At 34.2% G+C, this 23,437-nt stretch overlaps 1 protein-coding gene across 2 annotated transcripts in view; it reads left to right on the top strand.

Moving 5' to 3' along the window:
* The window catches only part of NAALADL2 (N-acetylated alpha-linked acidic dipeptidase like 2), a 1,546,902-nt gene that overhangs the window by 27,633 nt on the left and 1,495,832 nt on the right, over window positions 1–23,437 (top strand). Inside the window, exon 2 of one of the 2 annotated variants that reach the window (XM_027540668.1) lies at window positions 16,397–16,499. The exons of the other annotated variant lie outside the window; for it this stretch is intronic. The gene's annotated coding sequence lies outside the window, so the exon portion shown is untranslated. The remainder of the gene's footprint in view (window positions 1–16,396; window positions 16,500–23,437) is intronic. 2 annotated transcript variants of the gene reach the window in all.

Genomic DNA, 23,437 nt, shown 5'->3' with positions numbered 1-23,437 from the left:
TAGACTGCAGCATGCCAGGCTTCCTCCTTCACCACCTCCCAGGGCTTGCTCAAACTCATGTCCATTGAGTTGGTGATGCCATCCAACTATCTCGTCCTCTGTGGTCCCCTTCTACTCCTGCCCTCAATCTCTCCCAGCATCAGGGTCTTTTCCAATGAGTTCGTCACATTTGTTTTGAAATTCAATACTTAGTATTTGAAATAAAGTTTTCTTGATGAATTTATATTTTGAGGGTAGTATTAAATTATATCGCATCCTTTCACAATTCAGCCTAATGAGAATTATATATGTTCTCTAAATACTGCCTCACTGGATTTAACATATGTCTAGTGAAAGTTTCCTCAGGCCATTGATTCACAATTTTAATTAACAAAGTTAAAATTAAGATTCCTTTAACAACACTGAATGTAGTCATGAAGTTTCAGAGTTTGAAAATTAGGGTTGCAACCTTCCATTTATATGTGAAACATTTTCAGATCATCTTAGAGATGAGAATTTTTGACTGAATTAATATGTATCAATCAGTTAGTGAGGAATGAGAATTAAAGTGCATTTTGCCAGAGTGAATTTTGTCATTACTAAAAGTGTGAAACAACCTAAACATAACCTATAAAGCAGAGTTATTTGAAAATCGATAATATTTACATAGTAATTGGTGTTAATAGAGAAGTGATTAAATCTGTACTTTATAGTTTTGTGTCTTATAAAATTCTCCTGCCACCATTTAACTTCTTTCATTTACTTGGACAAATCTTCCACCTCCTTGTATTTAAATCTTTCTTCTCATAGCACTCTCTTTTTAAGTCTTGTCATAATTCTGTTCATTTCAGCAAATGCTTGCTAAGTCTCTTTGTCAGACACTATATTAAACGTGGAAACTAAAAGTGAGACAGGTATTTTGCTTTCAAGGATCTTCTAATATACTAGGGGAGAGCTACATATGTATTTCTCATTATTATATTGAAATCTCAGAGCAGGAAAAGTTACCGAGAATTTTCTTAACAGAAAGCATTTATTAAGTGCCTCGCTGTTTATTCCATTGTATTGTATACATTATTACATCAGCACAGTCCCATTTTTTTAGTCATTCATAATCTGGCATAGACATAGACCTGAGAATATGATTGGGTTATATGTAAGAATATAATTAGGAAGACAACTCAAATTTGTGAGGAGAGAAATAATATTTAATAAATGGTGTTTGGACTGTTTCATAGGGATTAAGAAAAGATGTAGATCTTTACCTAATAGTTCATAGTAAAATAAATTCCAACTGGATAATAGTAAAGTTAAAAAAAGTCAAACCACTGTTACATTAAAAAAGTAAAATTGAATATTTTTCAAACATTTTGAAGGGAAAGGAATTTCAAAGTGTAAAAGCAAAGAAACATTATTAGGGAAAAGATAAATTGATTTGATTAAGGCAAAATTTCTTTACATAAAATATTTAAAAGAGAAAAGAATTGTAGAAAACAAAGTAGGCAGTATGATATTGGAGCATATATAGAATACATTTTCAGAAAATATTAGTGAATGAGTAAGATATATAAGGAATGATCATAAAAATAGTTAATATTTTATATAGCTTGTGAAATGTTTCTTTCAGTCTCAGAAAAGTAGTTATAGGGACTAAATTGGAACAGAAAAGAGTAATCAATGAGAGGATTGATCATGTTTCTAATTAATGATACAAACTTACACTTGTAAGAATCACATGCCCAGTGAAATTCTAACATAAATCATGCACTCATTCATTTGGTAAACATTATTAGAAAATTTAATATCTTCAAGATATTACCCTACCTGCTAAAATGATAAATATAAATAAGAATGAACTCTTTCCAAGGAATTGACTGCCTTGGGATGGAACACTCTTCCCCCATCCCCTTCTTCATTTTTGTAAGCTGAGTCCATCAGTCACTCATCTGTTCATTCATAAACCAGATTTAATGAGTCCCTAGAATATATAGGGTCTTATGCTAAGTGCCAGGATATGAACATAAAAAGTGAGGCTCTGTCATGAGAGAAATTAGTCAACAAGGTGAACAGAGGAAAGTGGTTAAGAGATACATGGATAGAGAAGCCTGATGGACTATAGTCCTTGGGGTTGCAGAGAATCTGAAACGACTGAGTGCACACACACACACACACACACACAGATGCCTTTCCAGAGAATGCATATCTCTAGCTCTGTGAGGGGAAAGCATACAACCAAAATACTAACACATTTTATGTATTCAACTACATTTTTATCACAAAAGTGTTATTGTTCTTTCCAAATATAAGACTTAATAATCAAATCCTTATGAGAATAGTGTCATTACTTGTCAAAGACCCCATGCATGTTTATTAAAATGTAAGCAGGTTTTGCCGACTGTCTTTGTGATTTTTTAATGGTTATTCAAAGGCTAAAAATAGAACCCTACAGCTGCTGCTGCTGCTAAGTCGCTTCAGGCGTGTCCGACTCTGTGCGACCCCATGGACGGCAGCCCACCAGGCTCCCCCGTCCCTGGGATTCTCCAGGCAAGAACACTGGAGTGGGGTGCCATTGCCTTCTCCGAGAACACTCTGCTATTTGACATAAAAATCGTAATTATTATTGATTGAAGTGTGAGCAGCAGGAAAAATACAGAGAAAAATACAGCAGAAAAAATAAATCTCAGAGCTCTATAAAGCTCTATATAACATCAGTTATGTTTTTCCTATGTTGAGCTATTTTCATTTAATACTTTTATTTGTCCTGTAGTAGTTTGCTGTTTTCAGTTTTAGTTTTCCTTTCTTTTTTAAAGTTTTAAATCTGTAGTTAATTTGACCTCTTTAATGCTTCATTATCATATCTTAATTTTCTAAAAGTTTATTCAAGTGGTCCATTCATTTTATTCTCAAAATTTTTTCCTAGGTATATAAATGCTCAGAGTGAGTAAAATTCTTACATGTTTCTCTGCTATATAAACTTTGAATTAACTCTACATGTTGCCTGTTATAGAAATGCTAAGGTTAATATTAAATAATAGTAAGTGAATTCTTAGAAACTGATTAATTCTTATAAACCATTACTTGTCAGTATCAATATTTGTTACTTTTTCTTTTTTCCTGCTGATCACTGGATACATGCTTATATATTGACTGAAGTGGTTTCATGAATTATACCCAGATTGGTTGAACATAGTTCAAAAAATCTGTGTCTTAAATGGGAATTATTGAGGAAGAGGTGCTGAAGAAACTCTGGGTAGGGAAGGGATGGAAGTCTCAAAGATCAGATGTCTTTTAGCTAGGTATCTCTAAATATTTTCTGTTGAAATTAATCCCCAATGCCTTATAGTCAGGACAAATGTTCTATGAAAATTAAAGAACAAAATAGAAAAATTATCCATATACATAAACTTTGTTTCAAAAGGTGCATAACATCTTAAATTTATGGAATAGTTTTCCTTATGACCTTATCATGTAATTGATGTTTTCCTTATCATTTGACTGGTGTTTGGACCAAATACAGTTTCTTTGATATAAACCTGGGATTATAATCTCATTCTGATGATTCTTAGCTCTGTGCTCTTTTTACACATTTTTTTTTCTCAATTTTGTTTATAATAGGACTCTGAAAGAATGAAGATGCAGAGGTAGAAAGTAAAAATAAATCAAAACTTTTGTTTAACTTATGCGTCCCAGTGGAATGTTTGTGTAGGCACCTTGGGTCACTTTAAAACAGTCGCTAACTATAGATATGCATTTAAAGACTGACATCTTAGAATCACAAAACATCATGTTGGGTGAAAGTAAGAGGCAGTGATTTGCATTAAGTTGCTTCCTAAATTGGTTAATTGGCTTTCAACAGAACTTGTTTAATTTGTTTTTGAAATAATAGCAGTTAAGGCATTAAGAAATATGCTTTCAGAGCAGGAATTTGCATTCTGTAACTTAGCTGTTCAGTTCTTATTATCAGGAACAAATCTGTAAGTGCCCTAGAGCAAAAATTACCCACACATAGATTTCCTCTGGGGAGGGATTAAAACTAGAAAGGCAGTGAGCTAAAGAGACTTAATTTACTTGGTTTATAAACATCATAGAATAGGTGAATAATTGTTCTAAGGAACTGTACAAGTTCTTTCACTGTTATCCATGAGTATTTCTATGGAAACTGTTAAGAAACAACTGTAGTATGACGGTGGTGAAAAATTAAAGGAGTTTTATCAATTAATGGAGAAAGGTCGTTGGTTATATATTATGTATCTATGCAGAAAGAGTTTAATGAAGAGTTGAGTGATTTCCACATTTAGCTGAAGAGGAAAATACCCTAATTATAGGTTATTTAAAGTAAAATATGGCTTATTCTTTTACACGAGGAAACTTTGTGATCTATTGATGATATGAAACTTAAAATTACCTTTGATATTATATTTTACAAATATTGACTGGTTGTGTTTTCAGAACCTTATGACTGAATTCCAAGGTGGGGCTTTGTCTTGTGTTTTGAATTGTATCTTCTGAGATACATTTATTCATAAAAGTGTACAATTGTAAGATTTATGGTAATTTAAATTTAGCCTCTGGAAAACAAGACTTCCCCCTAGTGACAGTCTCAAACAATGTTTCTGAGAGTTTGAGCATTAGAAAAAGAGTATTCTCTTTTGTACTGTGCAGTTACACAAAAACTGCCGAGAGTCTACTAACAGTTCCATTTAAACTATGCCTAATATAGATAGAAAAAATAATGTTTGCATTGTTACAGTATTGTTCAAGCTGTGGTCAAAATTGAGTCAGTTTTAGAAGTCAGATATAATTTAGGATATCTTATTTCCTTCTAATTCTACAAAAATAAATTGCTCATTGTGCATGCAAGTGTGTGCTCAGTCGTGTCCAACTCTTTGTGACCCCATGATGTAGCCCGCCAGGTTCCTCTGTCTATGGGATTTTCCAGGCAAGAATGCTGATGTGTTTTCATTTCCTCCTCCAGGGGATCTTCCCAACCCAGAGATCCAACTTGTGTCTCTTGTGTCTCCTGCATTACAGCCAGATTCTTTACTGCTGAGCCACAGGGAAGCCATATTGCTCATAGATAACCTCATTAAGATATATTAATGAACCTGGTCTCCTGCCTTACAGGCAGATTCCTTACTGTCTGAGCTACCTGGGAAGTGCCTAAATATGTATTAGATATCAGTTGAAAAGGTATTCAATGATACTATTCATGGGTAATTAAAAATAAATATTTTTAAACACTTAAGGTACATATTTTAAAGAAATGCTAGTTTTTGTTTTAAATATGTCTTTTTTTAGTACTCTTGCCTGGAAAATCCAATGGATGGAAGAGCCTGGTAGGCTGTAGTCCATGGGGTTGCTAAGAGTCGGACACGACCGAGTGACTTCACTTTCACTTTTCACTTTCATGCATTGGAGAAGGAAATGGCAACCCACTCCAGTGTTCTTGCCTGGAGAATCCCAGGGACGGGGGAGCCTGGTGGGCTGCCGTCTATGGGGTCGCACAGAGTTGGACACGACTGAAGCGACTTAGCAGCAGCAGCAGCAAGGTACATATTTTAAAGAAATGCTAGTTTTTGTTTTAAATATGACTTTTTTAACCATCTAGCATAGCTATGTATGAGAATACATGTTTTAGCTCATCTACACTAATAGTTGTAACCTCTCTTTTAAATGTTTGCAAGCTGATAGGTGGGAAATGATTGTTTGTACTTTAATTAACAGATCTCTGAGTCTGAGCTTTTGTTTAATGTTTTTTCAGTTGGTAAAGAGTCTGCCTGCAATGTGGGAGACCTGGGTTTGATCCCTAGGTTGGTAAGATCCCCTGGAGAAGGAAATGGCAACCCACTCCAGTATTCTTGCCTGGAGAATTCCATAGACAGAGGAGCCTGGTGGGCTACAGTCCATGGGGTCACAAAGAGTAGGACACAACTGAGTGATTCACTTTCACTTTAATTTACAAATCTCTGAGTTTGAGGTTCTGTTTAATGTTTTTTCCCCCAAATTTGATCTCATATATAAATAGCCACTTAATTGCTCATTTTTCTATTGGGCTGTTCATATCTGCCTTACCAAGTTTTAAGTATTCCTCATAACATAGAGCTTAATTACACTCTTTATTTAATATTTTCCCTAAATTTATAGTTTGTTGAGTTTGTTCCTGATATCTTTTACCATTAAAAAGTTTCAAAGCTTTGAACAAATAAGTCTGTTTTCTTTTATAATTTTGTAGTAAATTCATTTTGATCATGAAATTCTTTCAGATCTCCATATTATAATACAATGTACTGTATTTTCTTATGGGATTTTTATTGTTTTATTCTTTTATACTCAAATCTTAATCCTAAATTTTTGAAGACAAGATATGAAATAGCAATTTTTTGACATTCCTCAAGACATATATTTAGTTTTGCCAGTACAAAATGGTTTTTGTTAAGCCATTGACCTCTTTCTTCTCACTGGTCTCATTACTGAGGAGATTAATTATCTGATAATAATATTATCTGATGTACTTTGTTATTACGGTAAATCCATGATTTTGATAATAGAGCCTTCCAGCAACTTTTTTTTTCCTTCAGATTTTGGGCATCTATCCTTCTGTATCGGAGTAGGCAATGGCACCCCATTCCAGTACTCTTGCCTGGAAAATCCAATGGATGGAGGAGCCTGGTAGGCTGCAGTCCATGGGGTCGCTAAGGGTCAGACATGACCGAGCAACTTCATTTTCACTTTTCACTTTCATGCATTGGAGAAGGAAATGGCAACCCACTCCAGTGTTCTTGCCTGGAGAATCCCAGGGACGGGGGAGCCTGGTGGGCTGCCGTTTATGGGGTCACACAGAGTCGGACACGACTGAAGTGACTTTGCAGCAGTAGCAGCAGCATCCTTCTGTATAAATTTAAGGTAATTTTATCTGATAAAGGACAAAAATTGGGATTCTAATAGGGATTTCATTAAAGATACATAGTGACATTGAGAGACTTACTTTTTTGTGATATTAAGAATTCTTATTCAAAACCATTAAATATCTTTCCATTTGGGGGAATCTATATCCTCTAATAAAATTTTAGTGCTTTGTTCAGTGACCATTCTTGATGAAAACATTTCTGAGTATTCTTTACTTTTTTGAGTACTATGAGTGAAATTTCAGTATGTTTATTTATTTATTTCTTTTAATCTCCTTAACCAATTCTCTTACTACTAATTTCCTTCTGTTAAAATTTTCAAGTAAGTGTTTTGTTTTGTTTTAAGTAGTGTAACTTTCACAGGTTTTCAAGTTCCATTTTAAGTGTGGTCTGGTATGTTTGGCAGTAGTAATGCTACCATTTGTAGGCAGTGAACATTAATATCTAGTCTGCATAGTAGTATTGCTCATTATCTACGGAAACCTTATGTCACATTGAGTTTGTACTTGTATTGAATCATCAGTCTCATAGATTCATTTTATTGGAAGATTTTTTTTGATAAATAGATTTCCTAAAATCAGAATGACAATGATAGTAAATTATTTGATGTCTGTCATTAAATCTTTTTTCTTCATACATACCAAATAACCTCCTTGAAATATTTCTTAAGATAGGAAATATACAACTTTTTCCTTTTACATTAACTCCCACGCCCATCCCCCTGTTAAGCACACAATCTTGATTTAATTGTTTTGATTAGTACTGCAGAAGTACTTCTACACTGAAGGATCCTTAGAGGAAAGTAAAGAGGGATACCTGAAGTATTTGAATTGCTGTGCACAGTAGCTGTTTACACTGGCAAAATGTGTGTTGGCTTTTGCCTTGGATGTGATAAAGAATATAGGATGATCAGACCTGTTGATCAGTAGCTTTACTACTTAACTAGACGATAACAGTCAGTGATTCTCCAAAAAAAAAAATCTTTTTCTCAGTTTTGTTTTGATTATGAACTCTTTTTGACACTGATGAGAATATAATACTCTTCCCAAGAAGATGTTTACATGCACATATGTAAAATTTAGCAGCTATGCATTTTGGGGGAGTTACCCTATCTCTTAAAGCCTGTCCATGAACCTATCTGTTCCATTATCTCTAGCAGGCATGAGTTTTAGTCTTTGTTCTAGCACTCTTTATTTTATCCTTGGCTAATCGCTTAAACTCTCTGGCCGTCAGTTTTTTCAGTTAAAAACGAATAGATTGATCTGCAGAGCTCTAAAGTCTATTTCAACTCTAACATTCTTTGAGCTGTAGGCAAAGGTTGTTGCAGTATCATAGCCTAATCTGATGACAGCAATGCAGTCTTATTATTCTGTAATTAAGAGCTCATCCTAGTTAGTATCTGCTGATTTAACTCTTTTTATTCATAAATTATCTGATTTAACGGATTTTATTGAGAACTGACTGAATGCAAAGTACTTCATAGTGCTTGTACAATTGAGTTCCTGCCCTTAAAGACCTTAAACATAGGAAGATGCATAATATAATAAATTATGCTTAAGAGAGATGCCAAATGGAATTTAAAGGAATAAAACTGGTATCAGAAGACTTTGCTTATAAAGGGACAGATAGTTAATATATGTTTTTGTTTGTGTACAGCTCAGCCATAGTATCAGGCATTTGGGATGTGTTATGAAGGAATCATAGGCATTTGGATGGAGTAGAAAATAGGAGTAGGAATTCGATGCTCAGGAGACAAATGATCAAAGACTTAAAGTAAGAATGTTTCAGAAACTGTTATATCATTAATTCAGACAGAGAACTGGATTTTATTAATCTCATTCGGTATTGGAGAGATTCCATGAGAAAGTTTGCCCATTATCAGAGGACCTTTTTTTAACATTCTAAATTTTTACTTCTGTTTGTGCAAGGAATTTTGATTGAGGATGGATGACTTGGAGAAAATTGTGGGCCATTACTTTGTTTCAAACTTGACATTTACTTTTGATTGTGGTAATCAGGAGAGAAAGCTCTTCTAAAATTTTTCTATCACATGTCCTTAGATTGATAGGGATGCATCTCTCTCTTTTTTAACAGTTTGAGAATAATTGACATACAATATGCAAGGTCTATTTTAAAATATACAATTTGATAAGATTGGGTTTGTTTATACATTGTCATACCTCACAACAATCAGGATAGTGGACATATCCATCATCCCCACACATTTCCCCAGGCCCCTTGCTAATCCCTCCCTTCCCACTTCTCTTGACTTCTTTCTTTGCATCACCAAGTAACAACTGCTTTGCCTTCTATCATTCTGTATTGGTTTTCATTTTCTACAGTTCTACATAAATTTAATGGAATTTAATGGTATGTACTGTTTTATTCTTCTGTGCTTTCTTTTATTTTGGGTAAATACCTAGGAGTTAAATGGCTGGATGTTATGGCAGATGTATGTTTAATTTTTTAAGAACCTGTCAAACTGGTTTCCAAAGTGAGTGACCATTTCACATTCCAGTCCGCAATGTTTGTAAGTTGCAGTCCCTCCACATTCTTGCCAACACTTGGTACGGTTAGTCTTTTAACTTCAATCATCATTCTGATAGGTTTTAGTGACAATATTGTTGCCAGTTTAGTGTGTTTTCCCCTAATAACCAACGACATTTAGGATCTTTTCATTTACTTCCTTGCCATCTCCATACTTTCTTTTGTGACTTTTCTGTTCAAATCTTTTGTGAGAATTATTGGGTTGTGTGTTTTTTTATTATCGAGCTTTCAAAGTACTTTGTGTTTCCATATATAAGTCCTTCATCAGATATATGATTTACATATATTTTCTCCTCTTCTGTGGTTTATCTTTTTGTTCTCCTAAACAGTTTCTTTTGAATAGTAGAAATTATTTTGATGATACCTAGCTTATCATTTTAGTCTATTATGCATTGTGCTTTTGGTTTCATATCTTTTTTCCTTTAATTTTTAGTCTTAGATTTGATGATAAGGTCATGATCCAGCTTGATTGTTTTGATCCATCTTGATTAATTTTTGCAAAATATGGATTAGAATCTTTTTTTTGCAAATAAATATATAATTTTTCCAGTACCATTTACTTAAAATCTTTTCTCTAATGAGTTACTTTTGTGTCTTTGTCAGAATATTTCATTCATATATTATGGATCTGTTTTTGGAATCTCTATTTTTTTCCATTTTTGCTTATTTTTGTGACAATACTATATTATCTTGATTACTGTAGCTGTGTAAAAAGACTTGAAATCAGACAGGATTGAATTTCAAACATTTCAAAGTTGTTTTGTCTAAGTCATGGAGTTCATGCATGCATTTTATTTTATTTTATTTTTTTTCATGCATGCATTTTAAAATCAATTTTTCAGTATTTATAGACAACTTGATGGAATTTTGTTTAGAATTATGTTGAATCTATACATTAATTTTGGAGAAGGCAATGGCACCCAACTCCAGAACTCTTGCCTGGAAAACCCCATGGATGGAGGAGCTTGGTAGGCTGCAGTCCATGGGGTTGCGAAGAGTCTGACACGACTGAGTGACTTCACTTTCACTTTTCACTTTCATGCATTGGAGAAGGAAATGGCAACCCACTCCAGTGTTCTTGCCTGCAGAATCCCAGGGATGGCAGGGCCTGGTGGGCTGCTGTCTATGGGGTCGCACAGAGTTGGACATGACTGAAGTGACTTAGCAGCAGCAGCAGCAGCATACATTAATTTGGGGAGAAGTGATATCTTGACACTATTCCGTCTTCTGATCCATTGACAGTGTTTATCCATTTGTTTATTTAGATTATTTTTTATTAGGTCATCATTAATAAATAAAGTTTTCAAGGTATAGGTCTTTCCTGATTTTGACAGATTTTCCCCTAAGTATTTTATATTTTTAATGTAATTGTAAATGGTATTCTGTTATTTTTATTGTTTATTTTTAGTATATATAAACAAAATTAATTTTTAATATTAAAGTATATCCTACAACTTCTTAAACTCATTTTTTTGGTGCTAGTGGCTTTTTAAAAAATACGTTTTAGCAGTTTTTCAACATAGATAATCATGTTGCCTATAAACAAAGATATTATTACTGTTTTATCTAATTTTCAATGCCTTTTACTTATTTTTCTATTTTCAAAGGCTAGAAGTTGCAATACCATGTTGAATAGAGGTGGTGAGAGTGGACACTCTTGTTTTGTTGGTGATCAGTTAGATTTTCATGCAGACTTTTACCAGGCATTACTAAGTATGATGATAGATGTAGATTTTTCAGATTCCCTTTATCAGATTGAGGAAGTTGACTTCTATTACTAGTTTTTTGAAATTTTTTATTAGAAATGGATGTTGGATTTTGACAGATGCTTTTTGTCTGATTATTTATCTTTTTGTTAATATGATTAAATACATTGATTTTTGCTTGTTTAATTGGGCTACATCACCAGGGTAATATCTGCTTTGTAGTGATGTAGTCTTCCTCCATGCAATGTTAGATTAGATGTGCTAAAATTTTGTTTCAGATCCTTTTATGTATGTTCATAAGGGCTATTGTTGTGTAGTTTTAAGTCTGTCTAATTTTGGTATCAGTGTGATGTTGGTCTTATAGAATCAGTTGAAAGGTATTCCCTTATTTTCAATTTCTAGAAGATTTGTGTAGAATTTCTGTTACTTCATCATGAAGTATATTTATAGACTTCACAAATTAAGATATCAGACTTGAAGTTTTCTTTGATTTTCTCCTGTGTTTTCTTCTATGGGTTTTATAATCGTTTTGTGTTTTTTACATTGAGGTATGTCATCCATTTTGAGTTATGTGATGTGTAGTAAGTTCTGTGTCCAGATTTCTTTTTGTTTTGTATGTGGATGTTTCTGCATTGTTTGTTGAAAAGACTTTGTTTGCTGTACTAGATTGCCTTTCACGTTATTCCGTTATTCTTGCTTTGTCATGTCTGACTCTTTGCGACCCCATGGACTGAAGCACAGCCAGGCTTCCTTGTCCTTCACCATCTCCTGGAGTTTGCTTAAATTTATTCCATTGAATTGGTGATACCATCCAGCCATCTCATCCTCTTTCGTCCCCTTCTCCTGCTGACTTCAATCTTTCCCAGCGTCAAGGTCTTATAATGAGTCAGTTCTTCGAATCAGGTGGCCAGAGTATTGTAGACTCAGCATCAGTCCTTCCGATGAATATTCAGGATTGATTTCTTTTAGAGTTGACTGGTTTGATCTCCTTGATGTCCAAGGGACTCTCAGGAATCTTCTCCAACACCAAAAGCATCAATTCTTTGGCACTCAACCTTCTTTATGGTCCAACTCTCCCATGCATACATAACCACTGGAAACACCACAGCTTTGACTATACAGACCTTTGTCAGCAGAGAAATGTCTCTGCTTTTTAATATTCTGTCTAGGTTTGTCATAGCTTTTCTAGCAAGGAGCAAGCACCTTTTAATTTCATGGGTGCAGTCACCAACTGTGATTTTGGAGCCCAAGAAAATAAAGTCTGTCATTGTTTCCATTGTTTCCTTCATCCATTTGCCATGAAGTGATGGGACTGGATGCCATGATCTTCATTTTTTTGAATGTTGAGTTTTAAGCCAGCTCTTTCACTTTCATCAAGAGGCTCTTTAGTTCCTCTGGGTCTGTTTATGGGCTCTGTATTTAGTCCCATTGATCCACTTGTCTGCTCTTTTATCAAAACCACACTGTCTTTCTGGCTTTATGGTAAGTTTTTTTTTTTTTTTTATGGTAAGTTTTAAAGTTGGATAGTGTCAGTCCTCCAACTCTGTTCCTCTCCTTCAATATTGTCTTGGCTATTCTGTGTCCTTTCTCTCTCCATAAAAATTTTAGAATCAGTTTGTTAATGTTCACAAAATACATTGATGGAAGTTTAGTTGGAACTGATTCTACAGATCAAGTAAGGAAAAACTGACATCATGACAATATTGAGTCATCTTATACATAAAGATAGATTTTGCTCTCAATTTATATAGGTCTTTTTTGATCTTCCCTAGTAGCTCAACTGGTAAAGAATCTGCCTGCACTGCAGGAGACCTGGGTTCTATCCTTGGGTTGGGAAGATCCCCTAGAGAGGGAATGGCTCTCCAGTCCAGTATTCTGGCCTGGAGAATTCCATAGTCAATGGGGTCGCAAAGAGTTGGACATGACCAAGTGATTTTCACTTTCACTGTTTGGTCTTCTTTGTGAAAGAAGTTTGTAACTACAGATTCTGTATTTTTAATAGATTTAAGTCTATACAGAGTTTTCTATTTTTCTTAAATGAGCTTTGGTAGTTGCTATCTTCTTGTTAGGGTTTCCATTTTATCTAATAATACTCTTAATTGGTATCGAATATCTTTTTTTGGTCATCATTTTAGATGTTCATCAACTGTTTTGATTTTTCTCAAAGACTCAGCCTCTTATTTAATTGATTTTCATTATTTTTTATATGTTTTGTTGTTTTCTGCTCTGTTATTAATCTCTGACTATAATTATGGACTTATTTTTTTCTCCTCAAGTTCTATTAATTTTCGCCTTGTGTGTGTGTTGATACTGCCTTACTAGATGCATAAATCTTTAGGAATACTATGTTTTCTTGATTAGAGGTTAACCCCTTTATCATAAAAATCCCTTGTCTCTAGTATTATTCTTTGCTCTGAAATCTAATTTTCTGATATTAATATATCCACTACAGTTTTCTTTCAACTACAATTAACATAGTGTATATTTATCATCAATTTACATTTAGCCTATTTGATTCTTTATATTGAATATATTTCATGTAAGCAGTGAACAGTTGGGTCTTGCTGTTTTCTTTAAATCCAATTGTATAATTTTGCCTTCTTATTATAGTGTTTATAAATAATTACATAATGTATTGATATGCTGAGTTCTGTCATCTTGCTGTTCATCTTCTGTTGATTCCATCCTTATTTTGATCTTCTTCCCTCATTTATTTCCTTCTTTGAGATTGAATACTTTTAAAATTATTATTTTATACTATCTCAATTGTTGGCTGATTATTAGCTGTAATTCTCTTTTTTTTAAATTTTAGTGCTTGTTGTAGAATTTATGGTATACATTTTTTAACTTATCAGAGTCCACCTTCATGTGATATTATACCACTTATATACAGTGTCAGAATTTTACAGTAGTATTCTGCTGTTTTCTCCTCCCATTTTTATGCTGTTATTGTTATATGTTTTACTTAAACACATATTATATTCCCCACAATACCTTCTTCTTTTCCCCTTCTTTTCTTTAGTCTTTTTGGTTCTATTTCTTGTTTCTTTTTGCATAGTTTGCATTGTTTTGTTTTCAGATTCACTAGTCCTTTTTCCTGAGTCATGTAATTTGCTGATAAATTGATCCAACATAGTTTTCACCTCAGACATTGTACTTTTCAACTTTATTGTGTGATTTTTAACAATATCTTCTATTTCTTTTCTTAACTTTAGAAGTAAGGTTCCTTTCATCTTCCTTTTATTTTCTAGTATATTTCCATTTCTATCATTTTATTTGGGCTTTTTTGTCATAGATTTTAATTTTGCATTTATATAGAACCCAGGTCATATTATTATTTTTTTCTTTAAGTACTCCACATTATTTTTTAAGTATAGCTTTTTAAATGATAAAATATCTTTTACTCACATATCTTGGCATTTATTTTTATTCTTTTCTTTCTCCCAACAGCTGTTCATAGTAGATTTTATCAATACTCATGGTTCTCTTATCTATCTCCTTTCTTTAACAGGAAAGTTGACAGTTGACAGTTACTTGGACAACTAAAAGCCTGATTTCCCTCTGTTGTCTCCCTCTCTCAGTTGATCACTGCTGGAGTTTTTGCTGAAGTACATAGCAGACCATTTTCTCTCCTTTCTCAAGGTCCCACAATTAATGAATTTGAATCTGACTGGATCTCCTAATAGCAAGTTTGTTGTTCTGTCCATTGCTTCACTGTATAGATATTTCACTTCTATAGTTAAGAAACTCCTTGAAGCTTGAAAACATCACTAAATGACATACAACAAATAAGGGCTGCAGAAATTCAAAGAAAGAGATATCAGTATGGCCGACAGCAGTTTTAAATGTCTTCATGACAAGGATTAAATTGAGCAATTTAAACATTTAAACTTTGTGTTACTTAAGTAGGAAGAAATAAACAAGAATACCAATAAATGCTAGCTATATTATCCTTTTAATAACATATGAAAGGCATCTATAAGAGTGAATTGATAATCCATTTTACTAACTTCTTCAGAGATAAATTTTAGGATTATATTTACCTATGCCTCCGATTAACAAAAGAATGATTCTCTTATAAAAATTAAAATTTTAAACAGAATTTTAAAGAACTGATGCCAACATTTTCTTCTGGAGAAAGTAGTCTCTACAACTGGACTGTAATTAATAGAAAACCATGATTTGATTTTCAGATCATTAGTTTTGTACATAAGCATTCATTCAATGAGTACTTGTTGAACCTATCTAACAGAATAAAAAATCAGCAGGTTAGATTTTACCTGCAGATTTGCTCTGTCTGGTATGTACAGCACTTGAAAATGTGAGTTGGTGGCTCATATATAGAAATCAAGAGGTTTCGTATATAACCCTGACTTTCTGAAATTTTTTGATATAAGGAACCACCTGATTCAACAACACTCATCTGCCTTCCCTCAATGGAACAGTTGGCTGGAGCAGCATAACAGCTGCCCATTTCAAGAGTAGACACTTCTCAGATCACCTTATTTCCTACTCATTTATGTTGTCTTTCTGGTAATTATATTAATGGTTACTTGAGACTATGATTCTTGCTGTCATGTATATATGATACTCTGGGATAAATGAAAAAATGTATAAATATGTATATTTCCAACAATAAAAGTAGAAGAGAGAAATATGATGCCCGAAAGTAAAAAAGTTAATTTACATGAGAAAGGCTAAAATGTATATTCAGTAACACTGTTTTAACCATCATGGAATACTGGATTCCCAAACAGTTAAGCAGTCTTTTTCTTTTTTATATCAATCTGGGAAATTTATCAACAGTTTTACATAGCCTTACTTCTACATAAACTATGCAAAATCTGAACCTGCCAACTTAGGAATGTTGAAGAAAGAACAGTAATAGGAATGGGAAACAATTGATACCATTTGTTCTAAATTCTGTTTATATACTAATAGACTAAAATTTTCCTCTCCTCCTTTTTTTTTGTTTTTAATCAACTATGCAACAGTAATCAGTTATCACTGAAACCTTTCACTACTTATAATGGACGTTAAATATTTGTTTATATCATATCCCTTCTCTCATTTTCTGAGAAAGTACTGTAACACACACACACACACACACACACACACATGATTCCTTATTTTATCCATGAGGTCTTTAACTGGCGCTGCTACCTTCTTATGCTCAACTTTAACTACTGTCAAAAGTTCAGCGAATCAGTGAATTAAGCTGGGCAGTCAGAAACTTTTTTTCTGGTATTTTTTAAACAGGTGCAGGTGTCGAGGTGAGTGTTGCAGAAGATTCCTTTCTCTCTGGTGCTGAAGCTTAGAGGATAGAAACCGGTACACCACTAGTGGCCATGTCTGTGGCAAGGTAGTTTTCCTTTTCTATAATTTGTTCGTATGAGCCCCAAACAATTCTCTTTGGGTCTAAATTAGATGGATTTGCAACCAAAATAGTTCTGACTAATGCATCACTATATTTTTTCAACTTTAATAATTTAAGCCAATGACGGTTTTTAATGGCCATAATTTCAAAACATCTGCTGAGTGTTTTGGAATTCGAACAAGAGTAATGCACAGGCTTTGCTTTCAGAGAACTTGATGTCTAGAAAGGGAGATTAAGTGACCCGTGAAGATATAGTAATCTACAGTTACATGAGCTACACAAGAAAAAATGTAATTAAAAGAGGAAGGAATTATCTTGAGGGAATTGGGATAGTTTTCCTGGAAGACATGGCATTTGAGAGGGATTGAATTTCAATGGGCAGACATAGGGGAGGCATTCCATGCCAGAGAAAAGAATAAATAAGTGAATTAAGTTTGGAAACATAGAGTAGTTTTCAACAATAAGTAAGTGGTACAGTTTAGCTGTAGGCAGCTAAGATGTCTAGGCTGGAATGGGAAGTCATGGGTATATTATGGAGGCCAGGAATGTGAAGGTCAGTTAGCTCTATTTGATTTGATGGATATGAGAGGAGAGTATTGAATATTTTTGATATTCAATAGTAGATATGCTGTGATCTGAACTATGTTTAAGAATTAGTTTTATAGTAGTGAATCACCTGGATTTATATAAGGACAGTTAACAGGTAGAAAGATACTACAGTTATCAAGTATGATGACCTGAAATAGTAGATCTATGACAGTGGAATGGAAAATGGGTGTCAGATGGAAGTGATAGGTTGGGAGAAGAAGTCACAGATAGCTCAAAAGTTTCATATATAGCTGATTAGTTTGATGGTAATACTAATAACCAATGAAGATTACAAACCCTATTAACCTCTAGCATCCAAGCCATATACCACTTTTTATTCTTTTAAGTAAAAGACTAAGCTTGATCCAAATGCAGTTTTTCTTCATCTTCACTATTATAATCAAAGACCACATAATTTGGAGTTAGCTAGATCTGGTTTTAAATCTAAACTCAGCTGTTTTATAGCTGTGCGACTTACATAAGATACTTAACCTTTTAAAAATCTTAGTTTTGTTGCCTCCTGTATTAATATAATTGAATTAACCTCCTATGGTACTCACGAGAATTAGGTGAAATAATATATGTAAAGCAATTGGGAGAGTATTTGGGGGTACAGCAAGGACTCAGTAATGCTTCTTAGTTGTAGGTATCAATATGTTGGTAAATCTTTACAAATTCATAAACCAGCCCTTTATAAGGATGAAGTATGTAAAAAGCCTCTTTCTAACCTAAGCATAGAGACTATTCTCCACTTCACATCTACAGTATCTGGGATAAATTCTTAGTACATTTCTTTACAATCTCATGGCACTCCCCTTTTGTCATATTTGCTTTGTCCACCTGACTTATTTTCCTCCTTCATTTCTTGATTCAAAACCCTATTCTGAACCAGCCAGTAAGGAATTAATTCTCATATCCAGCTTAGTTCCTGCCATTCACAGCTATAGGCACCCCACTTCACCCTTTGAGGCTGCTTATTATCTTCAAGCTATATGAATCATATAAAATCACAGCCACTTACTTGACTTTGGTCATGACATGATGTCAGATATACTTGGTATTATTGCCTACCTTTGAGGTTTCAGTCTTTCCCCTCCTAGTCCAATATCAACTTTGTTAGTGATATTGATGTAGATAGAGTCTCGGCATTTCATTACTACATTGTATCTGCCAATTAAAAATGGGAAAAGAATCTGAACAGACATTTCTCCAAAGAAGATAGGCAAATGGACAATAAGCACATGAAAGGAGGTTTATTATTACACATTAGAAAGATGCAAGTCATAGATAGCCACAATAATACAGCACTTTATATCCACTGCTATGGCTCAGATAATGGTATGTGTTGGTATGCTAAGTCGCTTCAGTCGTGTCCGACTCTATGCGACCCCATAGACGGCAGCCCACCAGGCTTCGCCATCCTTGGGATCCTCCAGGCAAGAATACTGGAGTGGGTTGCCATTTCCTTCTCCAATGCATGAAAGTGAAAAGTGAAGGTGAAGTCGTTGAGTCGTGTCCGACTCCTAGTGACCCCATGGACTGCAGCCTACCAGGCTCCTCTCTCCATGGGATTTGCCAGGCAAGAGTACTGGAGTGGGTTGCCATTGCCTTCTCCAATGTGTTGGTGAGGACGTAGAAAAATTGGAACCATCATATGTTGATGAAGGGAATATGAACTAGCACAACAGTTTTTGAAAATAGTTTGGCTCTTCCTTAAATTGTTAAACATAGATTTTCTATATGACTCAGGAATTCCACTGCTAGTTATATATCCAGGATAAACAGGATCATGTCTGACCACATGAAGACATGTACATGAATGTTCATAGCAGGATTTTTCATAATAGCCTCAATGTGCAAATAAGCCAATTATTCATCAGTTGATGCATGGATAAATAAAATATGGTATATTTATACAGTGGAATATTATTTGGAAATAAAGGAATGAAGTATTGATACATTCTACTATGTGATTGAACTTTGAAAACATATGGTAAGTCAAAGAAGCCAGTCACAAAGACCACATACTGTGTGATTCCTTTTATATGAAAGGTCCAGAATTGGTAAATTGATACCGACAAAGTAGATTATTGATTTCCTAGCAGTGGGAGAGAGGGAAATGGGAGTGACTGAAGTATGGGATTTCTTTTTAGAAGGATAAAACTGTTTTAAATTTGTTTGTGGTGATTAACATACAACATTGTGGATATAGTAACCATTGAATCAGACATTTCAAATGGGTGAATTTTATTGTATGTGAATTATATCTCAACAATGATCTTTTTTAAAAAGATCAGGAACTCCTAGTTTCAAGTTTAGAGAAAAGGGGCAGCCTTATGATTTCCAAAACATGTGGAGAGTAAAAGGAGGGAAAGCTTAGATGAAGTAAAAATAGTGGCGTGAACTAAATAAGTAGGGGGAAGTTCAGCTCCTATCCCACAGGTGGTAAGAGCCTTTTATTCAGAAAACACAGCTTTGAGAGTCTTTTTTGGGTGTATTATTAATTGAAGTGGGAGTTGGTGGATTTCTATTTCATGATTAGCAAAATAAGCTGGCCATTTAATCTCTTCATACTTTAGACTCACCCATAAAATATATAGTATCACTTCTGATCTTAATTAAAATTTGCAATGAGGCTTTCATCCTGGGAGGAAAAGGAGAGATATTTACTTGTAAAGTATGTTACAGGTATATAAAGTAGTACCTATATATTCCAGAGCTATTGCCAGCAAGAATGAATAAACCATTTTCTGTGCACACACAGCCATAAGAAGTGAATCAACCATATAAGAACATTGAGACACTCAGTATCTTGTAAGAAATTACTTGTAGAATGGGATGTTGCTTCAGTGGAAGAATTACTTTATCAATTTTGGGTGATCAGTATACTCTCAGAAAGTACATCATGAACCTCAGATCACCATAACTTATATTAATATTGCTGGTGTTCTTTTTCAGCCCTGTATCACTTTTCACCACTATATTAATTAGTAAATATTGTCAGTATGGGCCATGATTTTATAGCCATCTGCCCCACACTGTATAATAACTTTTTGTTATCCAGAACTGCAGTAAAATTTATAAATCTTAGAAGCTTCAGGTAGTCAAAGCACCTTCTTAGACTCAAGATGTTTATTAACATAGTTATTAACAAAAAGCCCAAACACACTATACTTTTCTTAAAAGTTTCATTTTGGTAGTACTTTTTAAACAATTTGTCATTATTATTATTGTCATGTGTTGGGTATTGAGACAGTTGCTTTTTGAAGTCAGCTTACTTGTTTCTCTCCAATGTCTATTATATGCTTAGGTAAATTAATGACACTTTAATGTATATCTGATATCCTTAAGAATTAGTTTCAGCAGATAATTTAAGTAGATGTCACTTTTAAGGAATTCCTTGTGTTCTAAAAAATCTTCTGAAGTATTGGTGCATTTTTCCCCCAGGGTTGATATTGTCTCAAATTGTCCTAACATATCCTATAGTCGTGTGTTGTAATATCCCATGATTATTTCTCAAAGGCAGTGTTCATATGAGTCATTCTCTTTCAACACATTTTCCCCAAAGCTTTTGATCACTATACCCTGTATGAAATTTATAAAAGTACTTCTATCAAAAGAAATGGATTCTTTTTCAAATGCATACTTGTTTTTCCTGTGTCAATAAAGATCATTTCATTGTCTTGATTCTGTTGTCTTTTGGTGTTTTTTAAAAATAGATACTTTAAAAATTTACGATTTTAGAATACCTGGTCACCATTTTGTAAGTTGCTTTGAATTATATCATAGAATCCAAGATAATTTTTATAAATTAATATGTAACTTAAGTCCTATAACCTGTTGTGATAGGTTTTATTTTTCTAGGACTAATTTTTGAGAAAATGAAGATAGCTGGAATACTCAATCTTGATGCAAATTACTTTGGAGTGGCTTAAGGCACTGCCATGAGCCATACCTACCATAGGTATTTTTTTGTGCTGAAAGCAACATCTGTGTGCATTTACAATTCCAAAGGCAGTTTGTCCTCAGAGAATGGATGGAATTTGTCTAAGAAGTCTGGGAGGTTCATGGTCTTCAGCTGTGCAAACATTTCAAAACTCGACTGAATTTATATTAATCTCTTCATTAAATAAGGACTCCTGTGTTATTTCCAGGTCACCTCCAACAGTGCCAATTGCTGTGGCAAAATAAGACAAGGTAGAATCAGAGTCTTTGGGCTTGTGGAATTGCAGAGGGATTCAGCCTAAACACTCCTTTTGCAGGTGAAGAACAGAAGCTCAGATTAGTTAAGGCCTTTGCCCAGATTCAATGTTTAATGTCTGAGCCAGGAACAAAATTACTTCAGTTGTTCTTGCTTCAGCTCTAGTGCTGACTTTGATGTAACAACTGGATTTCAAAACCACTGCTACAGACCTTAGGGATTTTTTTCTTCATAAAATGTTTTAAAGGGAATAGAAAATGTCCTGAAAAATCTGATTTATTGTTTAGAAATAGTTTGAATATACTGAAAAACATAACCATAACACACCCTTTTTCTGTGAGTGAGGATAGGTGTTATAGGTTGAATTGTGTTTCCCTAAAAAATCATGTTGAAGTCATACCTGCCAGTATCTCGGAATGTGATCTCATTTGGAAATAGGCTCTTTACAGAAGTGGTTAGATTAAAATGGGGTCATTAGGGTTGGCCCTAATCTAGTATCACTGATACTGTTATCAAAAGAGGAGTTTTGGTCATAGACATGGACAGAGTGAAGACCCTGTAAAGGCACAGAGTGAATACTGTCTTCAAAAGCCATGGAAAGTTACCTCTAACAGATTCTACTACACCACCCTCAGGAGGAACCAGCCCTGCTGAGTCTTTGTTGATCTCAGACTTGCAGCATCCAAAACTGTGAGGAAATAAACTTCTATTGTTGAAGTCATCCAACGTGCTTCTTTTTTAATGACAGCCCTAGAAATCAATGTTTTATTTAATTGTATCTAAGGATGTGGGAACAAGTATATTCTGAAAGTTCTAATATGTAAAAAAGGAAAAAAGATTCATATGATTGAACCAGTTACACATCCAACAGAAGAGGGATCTTAGTTCTTCCATGTCTTTTCATTCATTCACTTATGAATTACCTCAGCTGGCATGTATACTCACTATGTCTTAAGCATTTTAATAGGATCTGTGGGAACAAACATCTGTTTGGTATAATCTTTGCCCTTGAAAAGATTCCAATAGTAGAGGTGAACACGTAAACAAATAAAATTTGTTTGTTTGCCACTCTTATTCACTGCTTAAGACAACTCCCTTGTAATTATTTTCAACAAGTGCTTTTGGGAAAAGGTCCTTTCCCATTAGGTGCTTTAGGTTAAATACAGACAAGCTTGAAGTAGGTCTTTTTAGTAATCACTCAATAGATCAAAATCTTCCTTGGTGGCTCATTGGTAAAGAATCTGACTGTCAATTCAGAAGATGCTGGTTTGATCCCTGGATTGGGAAGATCCCTGGAGAAGGAAATGGCAATCTACTCCAGTATTCTTGCCTGGAGAAGTCAGTGGACAGAGGAGCCTGGTGGGCTAAAATCCATAGGGTCACAAAGAGTCGGACATGACTGAGTACATGGATCCTTATAGTCAAAGTCTTCCAATTTTTTTTAAATTAGTAAAATTTTAAATTATTACACTAGATAAAAAATTAATAATGCTCCTAATCATCATAATATATAGAATGAAGCAGGTTTATTAAGAAAAAACAGTTTGTTTAGATTTGAGATAGAGATTTACTTTGTACAAATTCATGTTTAGTGGCTACTTGCCCTAGTCAACAAACCCCAAAGACCACTGTTAAGCCATCTGAAAGTGAATCTAATAGTGTTATTAATTTAATGAGAGATTCTTGTTCATTAGCCAAAATATTTTGCTAGAGAGGTATCATTTCTTTTTTAACAGCAATGCTGGGAGAAAATCTTAATTTGCTGAACATATAAAAGTCCTGGCATCTATTTGTAAATGAGAGCCATTTTGGAAAAACTAAAATGTTGATTGAAATTTATAGAGCATTGCTCAAGGAAAGCCAATTAAAAAAAATAGCCTTAGTGTATTCATAAGGGGAGCAGTTCTTGAACAAGGATTCTTTCTCCTTTGGAAATGATCAGGATGATCATTTCGGGCTTCCCTGGCGGCTCAGACAGTAAAGAATCTGCTTGCAAAGCAGGAAACTCATGTTCATTCCCTGGTTGGGGAAGATCTGCTGGAGAAGGGAATGTCACCCCACTCCAGTATTGTAGCTTGGAGTGTTCCATGAACATAGAAGCCTGGCAGGCTATAAGTCTGTGGGATTGCAGAGT

Source organism: Bos indicus x Bos taurus, chromosome 1 (genome assembly GCF_003369695.1).
Source record: "Bos indicus x Bos taurus breed Angus x Brahman F1 hybrid chromosome 1, Bos_hybrid_MaternalHap_v2.0, whole genome shotgun sequence".
Classification (NCBI taxonomy): Eukaryota; Metazoa; Chordata; class Mammalia; order Artiodactyla; family Bovidae; genus Bos; species Bos indicus x Bos taurus.
Note: the sequence above shows the minus strand (reverse complement) of the source record. Positions and strands in the feature narration are given on the sequence as shown.